General features: G+C 41.1%; 1 protein-coding gene across 1 annotated transcript in view; it reads right to left on the bottom strand.

The window, feature by feature from the left end:
* The window catches only part of LOC120313514 (amine sulfotransferase-like), a 36,275-nt gene extending 27,617 nt beyond the window's left edge, over positions 1–8,658 (bottom strand). The window contains exon 1 of the mRNA XM_039355492.1: positions 8,510–8,658. The gene's annotated coding sequence lies outside the window, so the exon portion shown is untranslated. The remainder of the gene's footprint in view (positions 1–8,509) is intronic.
* Between the last annotated feature and the right edge of the window lie 7,564 nt (positions 8,659–16,222).

Here is a 16,222-nt window from a genome sequence, read left to right as displayed (position 1 = left end):
GGAACTCTCCCCAGAATGGGCACACGCAGTGGAAGGAGATAAGGAAGCCGCCTATGTGCAATGGATGGACTCTGAACAGCAACTCAAGGACATTCAAGAACAATTAAGAGAACCAAGTGTCGACAGCGAGATGCAAAGCCTCAAGCTAATAAACGAGGAACGCAAGAAGTTTCTAGAAAGCTCACAGGGTTCCCCACAGCCCGAGCCTCACCAAAGAGGCAGTCCAGTTGACAGAGCCAAGTCCAAAGTTTCATGCTTTTCACATGCACCATCCCAACGATCGTACGCAGATCCATCTCAGGTATCTGGAAAGGCCTCATCTTTCCGCCACATGTCCGGGGCACACTCTAGCGTATCCCAACAATCACTTGTCACAGGCGCCTCCCGCCTTTCGAAGGCATCCTCCTGCCGCAGCCGAACATCCAGAATTTCACAGGAAGAGCAAATAATCTTAGATGCTAAAGCCGCTGAAGCTGTCTTTCGTGTGGCACAAGAGGAGAGGCAGAAAAAGAAGGAGTTGTCGGCCATAGAACTTGAGGAAGCTGAAATAGAGGCCAAGCTACAAGCCGAAGCAGCCCAAATGCAAGCCAAAGCAGCCCAAATGCAAGCCGAAGCAGCCCAAATGGAAGCCAAACAAAAGGCTATAGCAGCCAAAATGAAGGCCAAAAGAAAGGATGCCCAAGAAGAACTTGAACTTACTCAATGCCAAAGAGTTATGGCAGACAAAATAGCTAGAGCGGAAGGCCTTCAGAGAATACTCCAGTACACCACTTTCTTGCCAGACAGACAACAACTGGAAAACGAAGAGCGTCGTAGCCGCGTACAGACCTATGTGGACATCCAAAGCGCATTCCAGAACGCACAGATGAGAGCACCACAGCCAGCCACGAGCCCCCCAAGACCGAGTAGACGAACAGAGGAATCTCAATGACCTGATTCGCTGGTCAACTGCAGAGTTGATGTCACGACACCTAGGCCACGAGATCCTCCCGCCGTTGTTGCCACATCAAACCTGATGGGATTACCACCAATGGCAATGACTGCACAGCGGGGAGGGCCACAAGATATTTCCACCATTATTACCCCAGCAAAGGCGACAATTGCACAGCGGGGAGTGCCCCAAGATCTTCCCACCGTTATTACCCCACAGAACCCACCAAACCATACTACTAATGGCAATCGGATGGATCCACCTATAGCGCCAACAGCCCTACAGCAGCACCAGCCGTCGCTCAGGGAAGAGATTGAAAGAGTTAGAGCCACACTAGAGTCACTAGAGTCCCTGCTGCACCAACAGGAGGAAGTGCCCCAAGGAACTGCCACCACTCCTGACTACAGAGGACAGCCTCGAGCATCAGCTCTGACAGCCTACCAGGAAGCTAGCTACACTCTACCAGAAACACAGACCTTCCAACACGTAAGCAAGCAAGAGCCTGGGCTCCCTCAGCTCAATGCCAGAGCAGCAGAGTTCAGACCAAGCCAACAAGGTCCCTTGCACGTGACATGGCAAAATACACCCAGCCACCAATACGCCAAAGGAAGTTACCAGCCAAACATGGCACACTCCCCCACTCCTGGAAGCGAGGTACCATCGCCACCCGGTTACATCCCTATGAGACTTTACAGAAGCAAACTAGATCTGGCATCCAAGGGTGTACACAAATTCCCCGATAAACCGGGAAAGGACTACGTATTGTGGAAGCTCATGTTCCAAACCGCCATCCAAGATGAAGCTATAACATCGAGCGAAGCGCTCGGACACATGAAAACATGGCTGGGACCGGCTTCCACACGATTAGTAGAGAACACTCAACTAGCCCACCTAGGCAACCCAACTACCGCCCTTCTCAAAGCTTGGGAAAGGCTCGACGAGCGGTATGGCGGACATGAACTGACAGAAAAGTCGCTCTTAGATTGCATTTACACCTTCCCTAACATCAATATCAATGATCACACCCAGATGTTAGAATTCGCAGACACGCTCTCGATGCTACATTCAGTTCGCGAGCAACCCAACATGCCGAAACCTACCTGCCTCGATCAGTTCGAGAAGCAAAGGATCATAGTTAGAAAACTACCAAAGCAGTCAAGGGATGAATGGGCCAAAATATCAGAAACCCACAGGAACCAAGACCCTGACGCACCACCTGCCTTCGCTGTACTCGTTGAATTTGTGACCGACCAAGCAAAACTACGTCATAATGCCAGCAACTTTGAGCCAACAAATGACAACTTCAGCCCCAACCAAAGTTCTTCCCAAGCTACGGACAGAACCACACCTTTGGTGTATAAAACAGACATCACGCCTTCCCCAAAGAAGTCTCCAGACGAACAAACACCGAGAAGCGCTCTTTCGAACCCTCATCCAACTACCAAAGGCCTAACTTGCCCGATACACAAGTTCTCTCACTCTCTAAATGATTGCAGAGAATTTAGGAAGAAATCCCTAGATGACCGAAAGACCCTACTCAAAGAGAATAGGATATGTTTCAAATGCTGTGACTCTATGGATCACATGGCCAAGGACTGCACAGCTAATGTGAAATGCCACCTGTGCAACAGCGACAGGCACCCAGCAGCCTTACACCTAGAACCTAAGATGCTGCCTAAGGAATCACGACAAGCAACTAGCTCTACACCAGACTAATCACTGACCGAGTCCTGTTGCTAAGGAAGACCAGCTTAGACAATTGAACCTCTTCAGTTCCAGCTGTTCCTGACCCTTCTGTCCCAGCTGTTGTTCCTGATTCTTCAGCTCTGGCTGTTCCTGAGTTTCCTGATGTTCCTGATCTTGATTCTTCAGCCCCAGCTGTTCCTGAGTTTCCAGATCCAGCTGTTTATGTCTTTCCAGGTTTTTCAGTTCCTGAGTATCCTGTGAATCCTGTTCCCCTCATTCCCGAGAAGCTTGGGTTCCAGTTTTTTCTGTTCCAGATTTGGTTCCAGTTTCCTTCACAGGAAGAAGACCTTGTCTCATTGGGAGACAAGACTGCATACCAGAACTATTGGCCCACGGTTCCTGCGCACCGGGCCCACCCACTTGATGAACTAGTTTACCCAGCTGAGATCCAGATCATGAAGCCACATGAGTCAGGTCGTGACTCAAAGACACTTGTACCAGGCTGATCACCGATTTGGTCCATTGCTGATGAAGACTGAACCACAAGATTAAACCTCAAATTATGTATTGTCTTATGCATTGTTTGATGTAACACTTGCCTTTTTTCATAATTGTGCATGTTTTATGTTTACCTTATAGTTATGCATGTTTGATACCAAGTTTTTACCTATTTAGTCACAAGTTAACCACAATGAGTATTGCATGCCTTGATGCTACATTTTTACTATTTTAGTAGTGGAAATATAAATTTCCAAGCGGGGAGTGTTCTGGCCCATATAGCTCTATGGCCCAGCTCTATGTTGGAAGGTCTGGCAGTTATTGGGTTAAATGCTAGGTATGTGGATGGGTCAGTGGGAGGAGTTCCAAAAGTCTTTGGGAGACTTCCTGGACACAAGCCACATGGGAATCTCTTTGTCTGTAAGAAGCATGGGCCATGGAAGGTCTCCGTATAAACATAAAGATGGTGTGAAGAGCAATATATTCTTACCTAAAGGAAAGATCTAAAAGATGAACAAACATGTATTTCCAGCAGCACCAATCTCAACGTGAACGCAAGTAATCTTTCTCATTAAAATATATTTTGTTTATTATAAGATCGTTTCTTTTGAGTTAACTATTGCTACAGTAAAAATGAATGTGTTGCCAAAGATTTTATTTCTATTTCAAATGATTCCGATAAAACTTGAAAGAAAATTCTTTCAAGATTTAAATTCATTAATTTTGAACTTTATTTGGCAGGGGAAGAAAGCTAGAATTAAGATGAAAACATTACAAGATGCTAAGGAAAATGGAGGCTTTGGGTTGCCGGAATGGACGTTGTATACCAAGCATCAGTGTTAACATGGGTGAAAGAGTGGATAACATAAATAAAAGGTTGTTGTATCTAGAGGGACATGATTTACAATTGGGGTGGCACGCTTTCTTTCTTTTTTATTGAAAATTTTTAGATTTTACAAAACAATACAATTCCCTTCCGCGAACCCCCCCAACCCTCCCATATCCTCCCCCGACCTTCCCAGAGCTGAATACAGGCTTAATTAAAATTTTTCAAAAAATCTTAAAACAGATATAAACCATTAACAAGTCTAAATAGATTAATTAAACAAATTATGAAATAGTTAACAATAATATATATATATATAAAGACAAAAATACAAGGAAATACAAAAAAATAGGAAGAAAGGAAAAGAAAAAAAAGGAAAAAAGAAAAGGAAAATCTATAAAGTCTATAAAATATCTTAAATTTTAAATATAAGTTATTGAAAAGCTAAATAATATTTTTTTATATCCAACTTATGTTGTATAAAATCTATCCATTTTTTCCATACCAAAAAATACTTCTCTTGCGGTTGGTGTTTTAAGAAAGCCAAAATCTTTGCCATTTCCGCCAAATAAGAAACTTTAAAAAACCACTCTTGCAAGGTAGGCAAAGATTCCTTCTTCCAATATTGCCCTACTAGCAACCTTGCCGCTGTAATTAAATTTAACATCAATATAATCTCTTTAGTATCACAATCAGAAACAATACCTAACAAAAACAATTGTGGGGTAAATTTTACCCTTCTTCTAAAAATTCTTTGGATATTCCACCATATCTTAATCCAAAAAGCTTTTATATTTTTACATGACCACCAGATATGATAATAAGTAGCATCCGAACATCCACATCTCCAACATTTAGGCTGTAAGTCAGGATACATACGAGACATTTTTTGTGGATCAAGGTGCCATCTATAAAACATTTTATAAAAATTTTCCCTTAAGTTTTGGGCTTGTGTAAATTTAACATTCCTCACCCAAATAATTTCCCAGGTATCTAATAAAACCGGTTCATCAAAATTTTGTGCCCATTTGACCATACATTCTTTGACTAACTCTGCTTCTGAATCCAATTCTACTAACACCCCATAGATTCTCTTAATATGGGTTCGTCTTTGATCTTTTATTTGTTTTAATAAATTCTCATCTTCTCTAAGCAAACCCACATTACGATCTATCTTCCACCTCTCCACTATTTGTCTATAATAAAACCATGAGTAAATAATATTTTCTTGTATTAAATCTTCCAAAGATTTTAATTGCCGGTTTTTACCATCCCATCTAAGCAGTTGTACATAAGAAACACTATCCATCTTAACTCCTCTCCTTATCCCTTCTATCGCATGCCCCGGTATAGCCCATAGTGGAATTTTAAAATCACTTCTATAATATTTCCTCCAAACCCGAAGTAAGGAGATCCTTAAAATATGAGATTTAAAAACCCTATCAACCTTTTTATTAAAAATTAGATAGGCATGCCATCCAAAAAGTAAATCCCAACCCTCCAAGAGGAGTATTTCTACATTTGTTAAATTAACCCAATCACTTATTAATGTTAAAACCACAGCATCATAATACAATTTCAAATTCGGTACCTTGAGTCCACCTCTCTCACGAATATCTTGTATAATTTTAAGTTTTACTCTTGGTTTTTTCCCTGCCCAGATAAATTTGTTAATACCTTTCTGCCATTCATTTAAATTAACCTCATTCTTTAAAATAGGTATCATTTGAAATAAAAAAAGAAACTTTGGCAAAACATTCATTTTAATCGCCGCAATTCTTCCCAAAAGAGATAATTGCAACTTCTCCCAATTTTCCAAATCTCTTTGTATATTGACCCACAGCCTTTCATAATTATTTTTATACAATTTTGCATTAGAAACAGATAAAATAACCCCCAAATATTTTACCTTGTTGACAACCTCAAAATCTGTCAACTTAACCAAATTAGTCATATTTTTGGGCAATATTTTAGTCTTATTGTTATTAATTTTAAAACCCGAAACTTGTCCATACTGATGTATCAATCGTAATAACTCTATTACAGAATAAGTAGGTTGAGATAAAGTAACCACCAAGTCATCTGCGAAAGCCCTTAATTTATATTCTTTTTTATTAACTTCTATTCCTTTTATTTGCTGTGATTCTCAAATTTTAATCAGCAATATTTCCAAAGTTAAGACAAACAGCAATGGTGACAATGAACAACCCTGCCTAGTCCCCTTCTCTATTGTAAACACCTCTGACAAATCCCCATTAACTATAAGTTGTGCCGTTTGCTTTTGATAAATAACACCAAGAGCTTGTAAAATTTTTTCTCCAAAGTTCATTTTCTCAATTAATCTTAACATAAATTGCCAATTTAACTGGTCAAAAGCTTTTTCAGCATCTAAAAATATCAATCCTGCAGAAACTTGATTGTTTTTATCTAAATATTCTAATAAGTTAATAATTTGTCTAACATTATTCTTCATGTACCTTCCAGTTATAAAACCCGTTTGATCCGTATGTATTACATGATACAAAACCCTCATAAGCCTGTTAGCTAAAATTTTTGAAAAAATCTTGTAGTCTACATTTAAAAGAGATATAGGTCTATAATTCTTTGGTAAAGTAAGATCTTGCTCTTCTTTTGGAATCAAAGATATAAAAGCTCTACCCCATGACGGGGGAATCTCTGAACCCTGTAATATATTATTAAAAAGCTCACATAAAGGTTGAATCATCTCTTGTACCAAGGTTTTGTAATAAATAGATGTCAAACCGTCCGTACCCGGTGCTTTACCTAATTTTAATTCTTTAATTACTGTCTCAATTTCCTCACTAGTAATCAAACCATTAATTTCTTGTTTCTGATCTTCTGTTAATTTAGGAAAGTTAGCTTCATTTAAATAATTATCTATATCTGAAACCTGTACTTTAGAACTCATATATAATTTTTGATAATAATCTAAAAAGGATTTCTTAATCAACTCCTTCTGATATACCAATTTACCATTATAATTTATTTTATCTATAGTTCTCTGTCTCTGCTTCTTTCTCAATTGGTAAGCCAACCATCTCCCTGGTTTATTAGCATTACAAAATGTATTTTGTTTCATATACAATAAATTAGTTGCAGTTTGATCAGCCATCAACATATTAAATTGTGATTTAAGCAATTTTATAGATTCCTTAACCTTCTCATCTGTGGCACGCTTTCTTATCATATGGGAAAAACAGAGTCCATAAGTACTTTCAAAATCATTTTATAAGAAATGCCTTGTCAACAATATAGGGAAAAAAATAAAGCTAAAATATATCTAAAAATTCCAGGGTGGTTATCAACGATGGAGGCATTTATACATCCGAACTTGGTAGACTTTGAAAAATATGGACATATAGAGATATTCTAAATATTGATGGGAAATTAAAATCTAAACAAGAACTGGAAAATCAGAGAGTTAACCTGTCTTGGTGGGCACATTTACAGATACAAAGTAGATATGAAAAAGATGTAAAAATGTATGGATTTTATAAGGATCAAACTGTGTTTGATAAGATTTTGTTAACCTCAGATGAGAAACTAATTAAGAAAATGTATAACTTTTTGTTAATTTTGGATATGGAAAGTGAACAAGTGAAAGAAACAGTGATAAGATGGGTGAAAAACTTTGGCTATAATATAGAATTAGAAAAATGGCAACTGTTATGGGAGAGAAACTACAAACTAACAATGTCAACTTCATATAAAGAAAATCTGTATAAAATGTTTTACAGATGGTACCTGCCACCAGCAAGATTAGCAAAAATGTTTAAAAATATGTCAGATAGATGTTGGAAATGTAAACATAACATAGGCACATACTATCACATTTGCTGGACATTTGGCAAGGCTAAGGCCTATTGGAGAAAGATACATATCTGGTTAGAAAAAATATTGGGTGAAGAAGTTGAATTTAAACCTGAACTTTTTTTACTAGGTATTATGCCTGAAAAGACTAATAAGCAGAAATTATATTTAATCTTACACATCATCACAGCAGCAGTGAGAATAATTTTTGCATAATACTGGAAGAATGAAGGATTGCCATCAGAAGAAGAAATAATCAGGAAAATATTGGAGTGTGCAGAGATGGACAGATTAACTATGAGGTTGAAAGATAAAGAAGATACAGACTATTATCAAACATGAGACTTATTTTATTGTTGGCTAGAGGAAAGAATGAAGGATTAGGAATTGAACATGTATTAGCATAGCTAATTCCAGACTAATGATTTTATTAGATGGCTATATGCATGTCTCTTTAATCATACATTTTAATAGCTCTGATCAGTTTAATATTCTGGTTAATATATGAAATCAAACTGGTTTAATCCTAAACAAATGTATGAATTTTCTGATCATTGCATCTATGTGACTGCTTTTAAAAAACGAAATAATGTATGTGCTATACCTGTTAGCAGTAAAATGTCACAGAACTACTTTAAAACAAAGCTTAAAATTATTAATTTAACATCTTAATCAAACATTTTCTAATAAACTACTATAATCTGTCCTAATGCTAGGAACAAATATTTAAGAATTACCTTTATGGTTCTTTCTTGCTGATTATTGAATATCTCTTTCAGAAATAAAGCACCGAACAGAGCAGAAGGAAAACGACACTTCTGAAATTTAGAAGCAGGTTTTTATCTGTTCATTATGGAAAAATGCATGGGGAGTGGTCCTTTTTTTTTGAAGGGTTTGAACTCTAGACTGTTAATAGTTAAACACTGACATCAGAAAGCAAACCTATATTGCACAATCACTTCATAAACAACAACTCTCGATGTGTTTTTTAACATGCTAATAGTTAATTTTCTAACTCTGGATTTTTCCTGGAAATTCTTGACAGCAGCTTAAGCTAAATGCCACCTTTCCTTGTTTTAGTAAGAGGCCCACCTGAATAATTTTTCAGCCACATTTTGCAAACTTCTTATATAAGAAGCATTTGCAATCAGGCCCCTTACCTCTTTGCTAACAGATAGCAAAGACAGTGCTGAATGACTGCTACTATAATTTCAGCAAAGGCAAAAATAGAGTAATTAACATGGAATTTAGCTCCAATTGAAATAAATTCATGACTCACTTGCAAAGGCCTCTAATAATTTGATAAACCAATAGGCCAGGCCCTTAGATCCCTTACATATTAAGGTAATATTCTACACATTTTTCAAAGGAAAATTCAGTTTTATACAAACATTTATGCACGCACAGAAAAGCTGAAATCTGTAGGTTTTGAAAGGGCAAAGTATGTATTGTGTAACTGAATGGGAAAATATATGTTATTATGCAAGGAATAATTTCATGGTGCAATGTCACTTATTCAAATAGATGCTGGCACATATTTGCATCTCACTGCAAACTTCATCAGTTCAGATAAAAAGGTTGCACAAACATTCTGTCTGTGGTAGTCAATAAAAGTTCAGATGGTGATTGTTGTGTCCTGAACCTGCAAAAGCAGGCTCGGGATGTTGCAATGGTCCCGGGCTATTGCAAGCTGCCCGTAACCAGACTGAGTGGTGCCAGCCTGCGCGCATGCGCAAGGTGCTGAAGCGCGCCAATTTGTTACCTTTTTGCCCGGGGATTCTATTAAAGGAGGCAGAGAGGTCTGAGAGCCTCTGAGTTGTGTCGGAGAGAGCTGAAGAGAATAAAAGCTGTTAGAACCATCAGAATGTGTGCTCTTCTTTCACCGTTGACTCGAGGACTCAACACTGGTGACGAGGATGGGATCGCTCACAAGATAAAGAAAGAAGACTTGTAAGGCTTACCCAAGAGTCCTGGAGAGAGGAAGAAGGTGTTAAACTCAGCATCTGGCCTGCCAGTACAGCGTCGCTGGAGATAAGCTGGCTGATAGACCCCTTCCTAGAATAAGAAGCAAGGATGGCGAAGATAGGGATATTGTCTGAATTCAACGTTACTCACCCAGAAAAATGGGAGAATTATGTCACTAGAGTAGAAAATTACTTTAGAGTGAATCAAGTTACAGAAGATGGCTTGAAGGCCGCTACATGCTTTGTGTCTGTAGTCAAGATGCATTTGAAATTGCAGAAAATTTGGCAGCCCCTGCTCCTCTTGAGTCTGTCACTTATACAGACTTAAAGAAGTTATTGAAGGAACATTTCCAGCCTAAGTTGTTTGTTATTGCATGGAGACACACGTTTGAACAGAGGGATCAAAGAGCTGGTGAATCAGCCAAAGAATAAATTGCAGCGTTGAGAAGAGTAGCTAAGCCCTGTGACTTTAAAGATTTAGAAGGTTGAGAGACCATTTTGTATGCAGGCTAAGGAACAGAGATTTGCAACAGAAACTCTTTGGAAAAGAAGATATTTCCTTCCAAGATGCCTTGAGAGAGCTCACTGCAGAGGAGGCAGCAGGTGGGGTGGTCAAGAATATGAGGCCCATCAGGAACAACTCAGAAGCAGTTTCTGTGCACCATGAGGGAGTCCAAGAGAGCTCGGAGGAAGATCCTGAAGATGAGGTGGATCATCTCTACCCGTCCAAAGAAAGGAAGCAGAAGGAAAGCAAAGAAAAAGCTCCAGCTGTGTCCAAGTGCTTCGGGTGTGGAGGTCGCCACAAGAGGGCCAACTGCAGGTTCCATTCTGCAATCTGTAGAGCATGTGGCAGGCAAGGCCACATAGCATCTGTTTGTCTGGGCCATCAGAAGGCACAACCTCGAGAAGAATTGCGTCTGAAAGATACCAGGGTCCCCAGCCAAAACAGGGTGGGTTTCTGTGCATCATGCAGAAGTATTTATAGAACAGGCACACATAAGCCACTTACAAAGAAACTGTCACTTAAGGTGAGGTTGCAAGGAGTTCCATTGGTTATGGAGCTGGACATGGGGTCTGCTCTTTCAATCATTTTATCCACACTTTCAGGAAGATTTGCAATAGCAACAGTTCCAGGCCAAACTTAGGCCACCCAATATAATCTTAACAGATTTTCAAAATTCCAAAGTGTGTGTAAAGGGGGAGGCCACCCTTACAGTACAGTACAAGGATTTTGAAGGTCTATTGGATGTATTGGTAGTTGGGGGTGAACGAACGAGTCTTATTGGACTCTATTGGTTTGAGGCCTTGGGAATCCAAGTTACAGGGCTACACAATTTGCAAACATTAGGCCTAGCAGAGGTCTGCAAAGAGTTTGCAGATGTATTCAGTCCACAGCTTGGATCTTACAAAGGCCCCCCAGTTTCTTTGAAACTTGACCCCACTGTCTCTCCCATTAGGGTGAAAGCAAGGAGAGTACGCTTTGCTCTTAAAGGGAAAATTGATGCTGGATAAATTGATCCAACAAGGTATTTTAGAACCTATTGATTCAAGTCCATGGGAAACCCCCATAGTTACGCCTCTCAAGGCTAATGGGGACATTCGCATCTGTGCAGATTACAAATGCACATTAAACAAGGCATTGCAACAGCATGCGTATCCTGTACCTGTAGTCAGCCATATTTTGGCTTCCCTCAAAGGGGGGCATGTTTTTGCAAAGTTAGATCTGGCACAGGCTTATCAACAGTTACCTGTTGATGAAGCTGCTGCTGAAGCACAGACTATTGTAAACCATAGAGGGGCATTCAAAGTCAAGAAACTACAATTTGGAGTAAATGTAGCTCCTGGAATTTTCCAAAGTGTTATGTAAAACACCCTGAGAGGTATCCCAGGGGTTTGCCCCTATTTTGATGATGTCCTTATTGCTGGAGAATCCACTCAGAATTTAGCTGAGAGGTTAAGAGCTGTTTTGCTTCGCTTCAGAAAAACAGGTAAAACTTAAAAAAGATAAATGCAAGATAGGAGTTACTTCTACAGATTTCCTGGGATTCAGAATAGATGCCAGGGGTATTCACCCTGCTAAGTCTAAATTAAAAGCCATACAGCAGGCTCCTAGGCCTAAGTCTAAAGCTGAGTTACAAGCATTCCTAGGCCTCTTGAATTTTTACAATGCTTTCCTACCTAACAAGGCTAATGTAGCAGAACCACTTCATAGGCTTTTAGACAAGCAGGCAGTGTGGCAGTGGTCCCAAGTACATGAAGAAAGTTTCAATGAGATCAAGGCCTTACTTACATCAAATGATGTGCTTGCACATTTTAATGAAATCCTTCCTGTCTGCATCGCTTGTGATGCTTCCCCTTATGGGGTGGGGACTGTACTTAGCCACTTAAAAACTGATGGAACTCAGGTTCCTGTTGCATATTACTCCAGAACTTTGTCCTCTGCTGAGCGAAACTACGCTCAGATAGATAGAGAAGCCTTGGCCATTGTCGCTGGAATTAAAAAATTGCATGATTTTCTATATGGCAGACATTTCACGGTCAATACTGACCAAAAGCCTCTGTTAGAGTTGTTTACCACTAACAAACAAACTCCCCATATCATCTCTCCTAGAATGCTGAGATGGTCTTTCTTTTTGTCAGCCTATGATTTTTCATTGATTCACAAACCTGGCAAAGAAATAGGCCACGGTGATGGCCAAAGTAGATTACCTCTGCAAATGGTAGAGGCTGACCCTGCCCCTGCCATCAATATTCTCTCCATTCAGGCGTTGCCTGAGTCTCCCCTAAAAGCCAGGGATGTGGCTGCTGAATCAGCCACAGATCTCACACGTACTGGTGTGCTGTCATGGGTTTTGTAGGGATGGCCTGAGAGTTGTCCAGGTATTGAGTTCCAGAGCTTCTGGCTCAAGAAGCATGAGTTATCCATTTTTCAGGGTTGCCTGTTGTGGGGCAGCAGAGTAGTTATTCCTACCTCATTGAGACCTAGAGTCTTAGCTTCCCTCCATGAGGGTCATCCTGGCATTGTCAGGATGAAAGCGCTTGTGCGCAGCCATTTATGGTGGCCGGGATGAGACAGGGAAATAGAGGCCCAAGTGCATGAATGCCATTTGTGCCAGCGTTCACGCCCTGAAATGACTCAGGCTCCTGTGCATAGATGGAGGAGACACAGTCATCTTGGTCAAGGGTGCATGTGGATTACGCTGGGCCCTTTCAGGGACAATTCTTCATGGTCCTTGTAGACAGCCATTCAAAGTGGCTTGAGGTTGTTCCTGTCTCTTCCACTACTACTGCCAAGACCATTCAAGTACTGAGAGGGATTTTTGCTGCACATGGCCTTCCAGATGTTCTGGTTTCTGACAATGGTCCTCAATTCACTTCTTCTGAGTTTCAGGCTTTTTTGCAGGCCAACATGATTCGTCATGCAACTTCGGCACCATTCCACCCTTCCACCAACGGTATGGCTGAATGATGGTTCACATCACCAAGGATGTTTTCAAGAAACTGACTTATGGGGACTGGCACCACAGGTTGGCAGATTTTCTTCTTGCTTACTGTACCACACCTTCTACTTCCACTGGGAAGAGCCCGGCAGAACTTCGCTGGGGGCGCAGACTGATCACCAAACTTGACAGGCTGCATCCGGACAGGGTGGCTACTCGGGTTGCCCAACCAAGGGCACCAAGATGTCTGCAAGTGGGTGCCCCGGTTTGGACCTGGAACTATGGGCCCGGTCACCTGTGGGTTCTGGCAGTAGTATGCAAGGTCACTGGTCCATTGTCCTACGAGGTTTCCCTGGACAACGGTCGTGTCCTTCGATGGCATATCGATCAGCTGCGTACGAGACTGGACTCTCCCTCTGCAACTCCTGGGTTTTCTCTGGGGGGGAGGGGGACCACTGTGGGCAAAGGGAAGGGTGTTGGCAGCAATTGGGGCCAAATGGAGAGACGGAGGAAGGCCTTTCCCAACGTTCCGCAAGTGTCCCTAACAGGAATTCAGGGGAACAAGGAACAATACAGGCACCAGTACTTACTCCAGCCAGGGAGTCACCCAGGGGGCATAATCACTATTCACAACCCCAATACAGCACTCCAAGCTGGGAGAATAACCGGGAGCATCCAAACAACCCAATAACACAAGAGAACTGGCATACAAACAAATAAGCTGGCCCAATGCTGCTACTGCTTCCAAAAGGAAGTCTGCACACAGGGAGGTAGTCAGAGAGGCAAATCCTAATTCTGGTACCTCCGGAATAGAATGAGGGGAAACCGAGTACTGGATCACTGCAGAAACCCCAGACAACCCAGTTACGGGGCTTGGAAGTGAAGGGATGCGTTGATAGGTCCATTGTGGACTTGGAGAGTACCACAAAAACGCCAAATACAGGTGGGAACATAGTGGGGCCCGAGAGCCTACAGTTAGGCAGATCAACCAGGTACAGTAGGGAGAAAAGTCCTGGTCTGACGAGTCCGGTGAGCAAGCAAGCAGACCAGGCAACAGAACCCAGGTCAGGGGGACCACCAGGGCTTAAAAGAGGGGGCAACTCCACTACAATCTCTGCACAAGATGATCAAGGGAGTTCTCAAAATCTGAGGAGGTCACAGAGGGTTAAGATCTCCCAAATACCTGGAAGATTTTGTGACATTGCTGTCAAAGCAAGGGAGGTGAAGAGGGTGCCTGTTGTTGGGGAACTTGGAAGTGCAAGTCTTGGGCACTTAATTCCAAAACAATAGCATGGTACCATGCTATAGTGTGGCTAGTAAGTAGCTGCAACATTTGTGCGGTTCCATAACAATAGCACACCACGTTCTTGTTGAGGTCGCGTATATCTATCAATATAGTTTAATTAAGTTTCATTCGAGGGGGAAAGGGTGTTGTGTCCTGAGCCTGCAAAAGCAGGCTCGGGACATTGCAATGGTCCCGGGCTGTTGCAAGCTGCCTGGGACCAGACTGAGTGGCGCCAGCCTGCGCGCATGCACAAGGCGCGGAAGCATGCCAGTTTGTTACCTTTTGCCCAGGGATTCTATTAAAGGAGGCAGAGAGGCCTGCGAATATGGGATTTGAGCATATATCATGGCTGTGTTCATTGTTGATTGGTTTTTCCTGGCTGCTATATACAATATATAATAAACATTTTGTTATACCATTTTTAACTTATTTTAAGTACTGCTAGCTGCCAGAATTATACATTTGAGATTGGTGGCCATATAAAACAAATAGTAATTAAGTAGGTAAAAACCCTTTCTCCTTGCTCTGTAAAACTAATGATAATTCCATTTGAGAAATTTTATATATACACACTCCTGCACAGACTAACCCACAGATCAATGTAAAAAAGTTGTAAAAGTATGGCAAAAATGGCAAATGATAAGAGTGTATAAACCACAATTGAGCTTGGAATTATGGTCATAGGTCATCGTGATTATAAGTCAAGTCACCATGTGGGAAGCACAACACTCAGCTGAGTCCAAAAAGGAGGTAGACAAGCTTTGCAAAGCCAAAAACAGCCCAGCAGGAGGGAAGTGCTTAGCTAGATTAGGGCCTAAGCATCCTGTTGCCAAAGGGGCTCCCAAACAAGCCTACATGCTTAATCGTGAGAAGCCCTGATGTTTTGAACTGTTGCTTGCGGGCTAGGCTTCTGCCTAGCGGGCTAGGCTTCTGCAATGACCTACGAGGTCATGGCAGTAAGGAGACTGAAGGCCTCCCCTAGCTCTTCCTATGTTTTGGGGAACTGAACTTCCTGCATGCGAAGGTGGCAGCTGCCAGACAAGCTTTCCAAAATTTCCCCCTTATTTTAACCCAGTGGTTCTCAACCTTCCTAATGCCGCGATCCTTTAATACAGTTCCTCATGTTGTAGTGACCCCAACCATAAAATTATTTTTGTTGCTACTTCATATCTGTAATTTTGCTACTGTTATGAATCGTAATCTAAATATCTGATATGCAGGATGTATTTTCATTGTTACAAATTGAACATAATTAAAGCATAGTGATTAATCACAAAAACAATATGTAATTATATATTGTGAAATATTTATTTCTAATTACAAATAAATGAAATTTTGTCTTGAAGCATGGTGTAGCATGGGTAACAGTCTTAATATAACAACAGTAAACTACATTGCTACATTTTGCGACAGTATGCGTAAAAAGCCAACCCACAGGTTGAGAACCACTGGTTTAATGCATCCAGCAGTAAACTAAAGCAGGGGAGGGGGCTGGCTTTGCACGGCATCTAATCCATTCCCTGCAAAAGAAAAAAACCCCGAAGCCTAAAATGATGGCCAATAACTTTAGCAAATAACACAAATAGAGTCAGCAGGATCCTGTCCTTACGGAGACCAACTGGGTTAATGTGAAAGACAGTTTTTACCAGGGAATCCTCAAGGATAAAGAGATTCTGCCTTAGATATAGGTCTCCAGGTGGGATAGATTTGGCTGGAGGGGGGTGAAGAGGGAATTTAAACAAAAGCCTCCCAATCTTAAAC

Source organism: Crotalus tigris, unplaced genomic scaffold (assembly GCF_016545835.1).
Source record: "Crotalus tigris isolate CLP2741 ecotype Arizona unplaced genomic scaffold, ASM1654583v1 scf7180000018691.1937549, whole genome shotgun sequence".
Lineage (NCBI taxonomy): Eukaryota > Metazoa > Chordata > Lepidosauria > Squamata > Viperidae > Crotalus > Crotalus tigris.
This window is presented reverse-complemented; position numbering and strand designations above follow the sequence as displayed.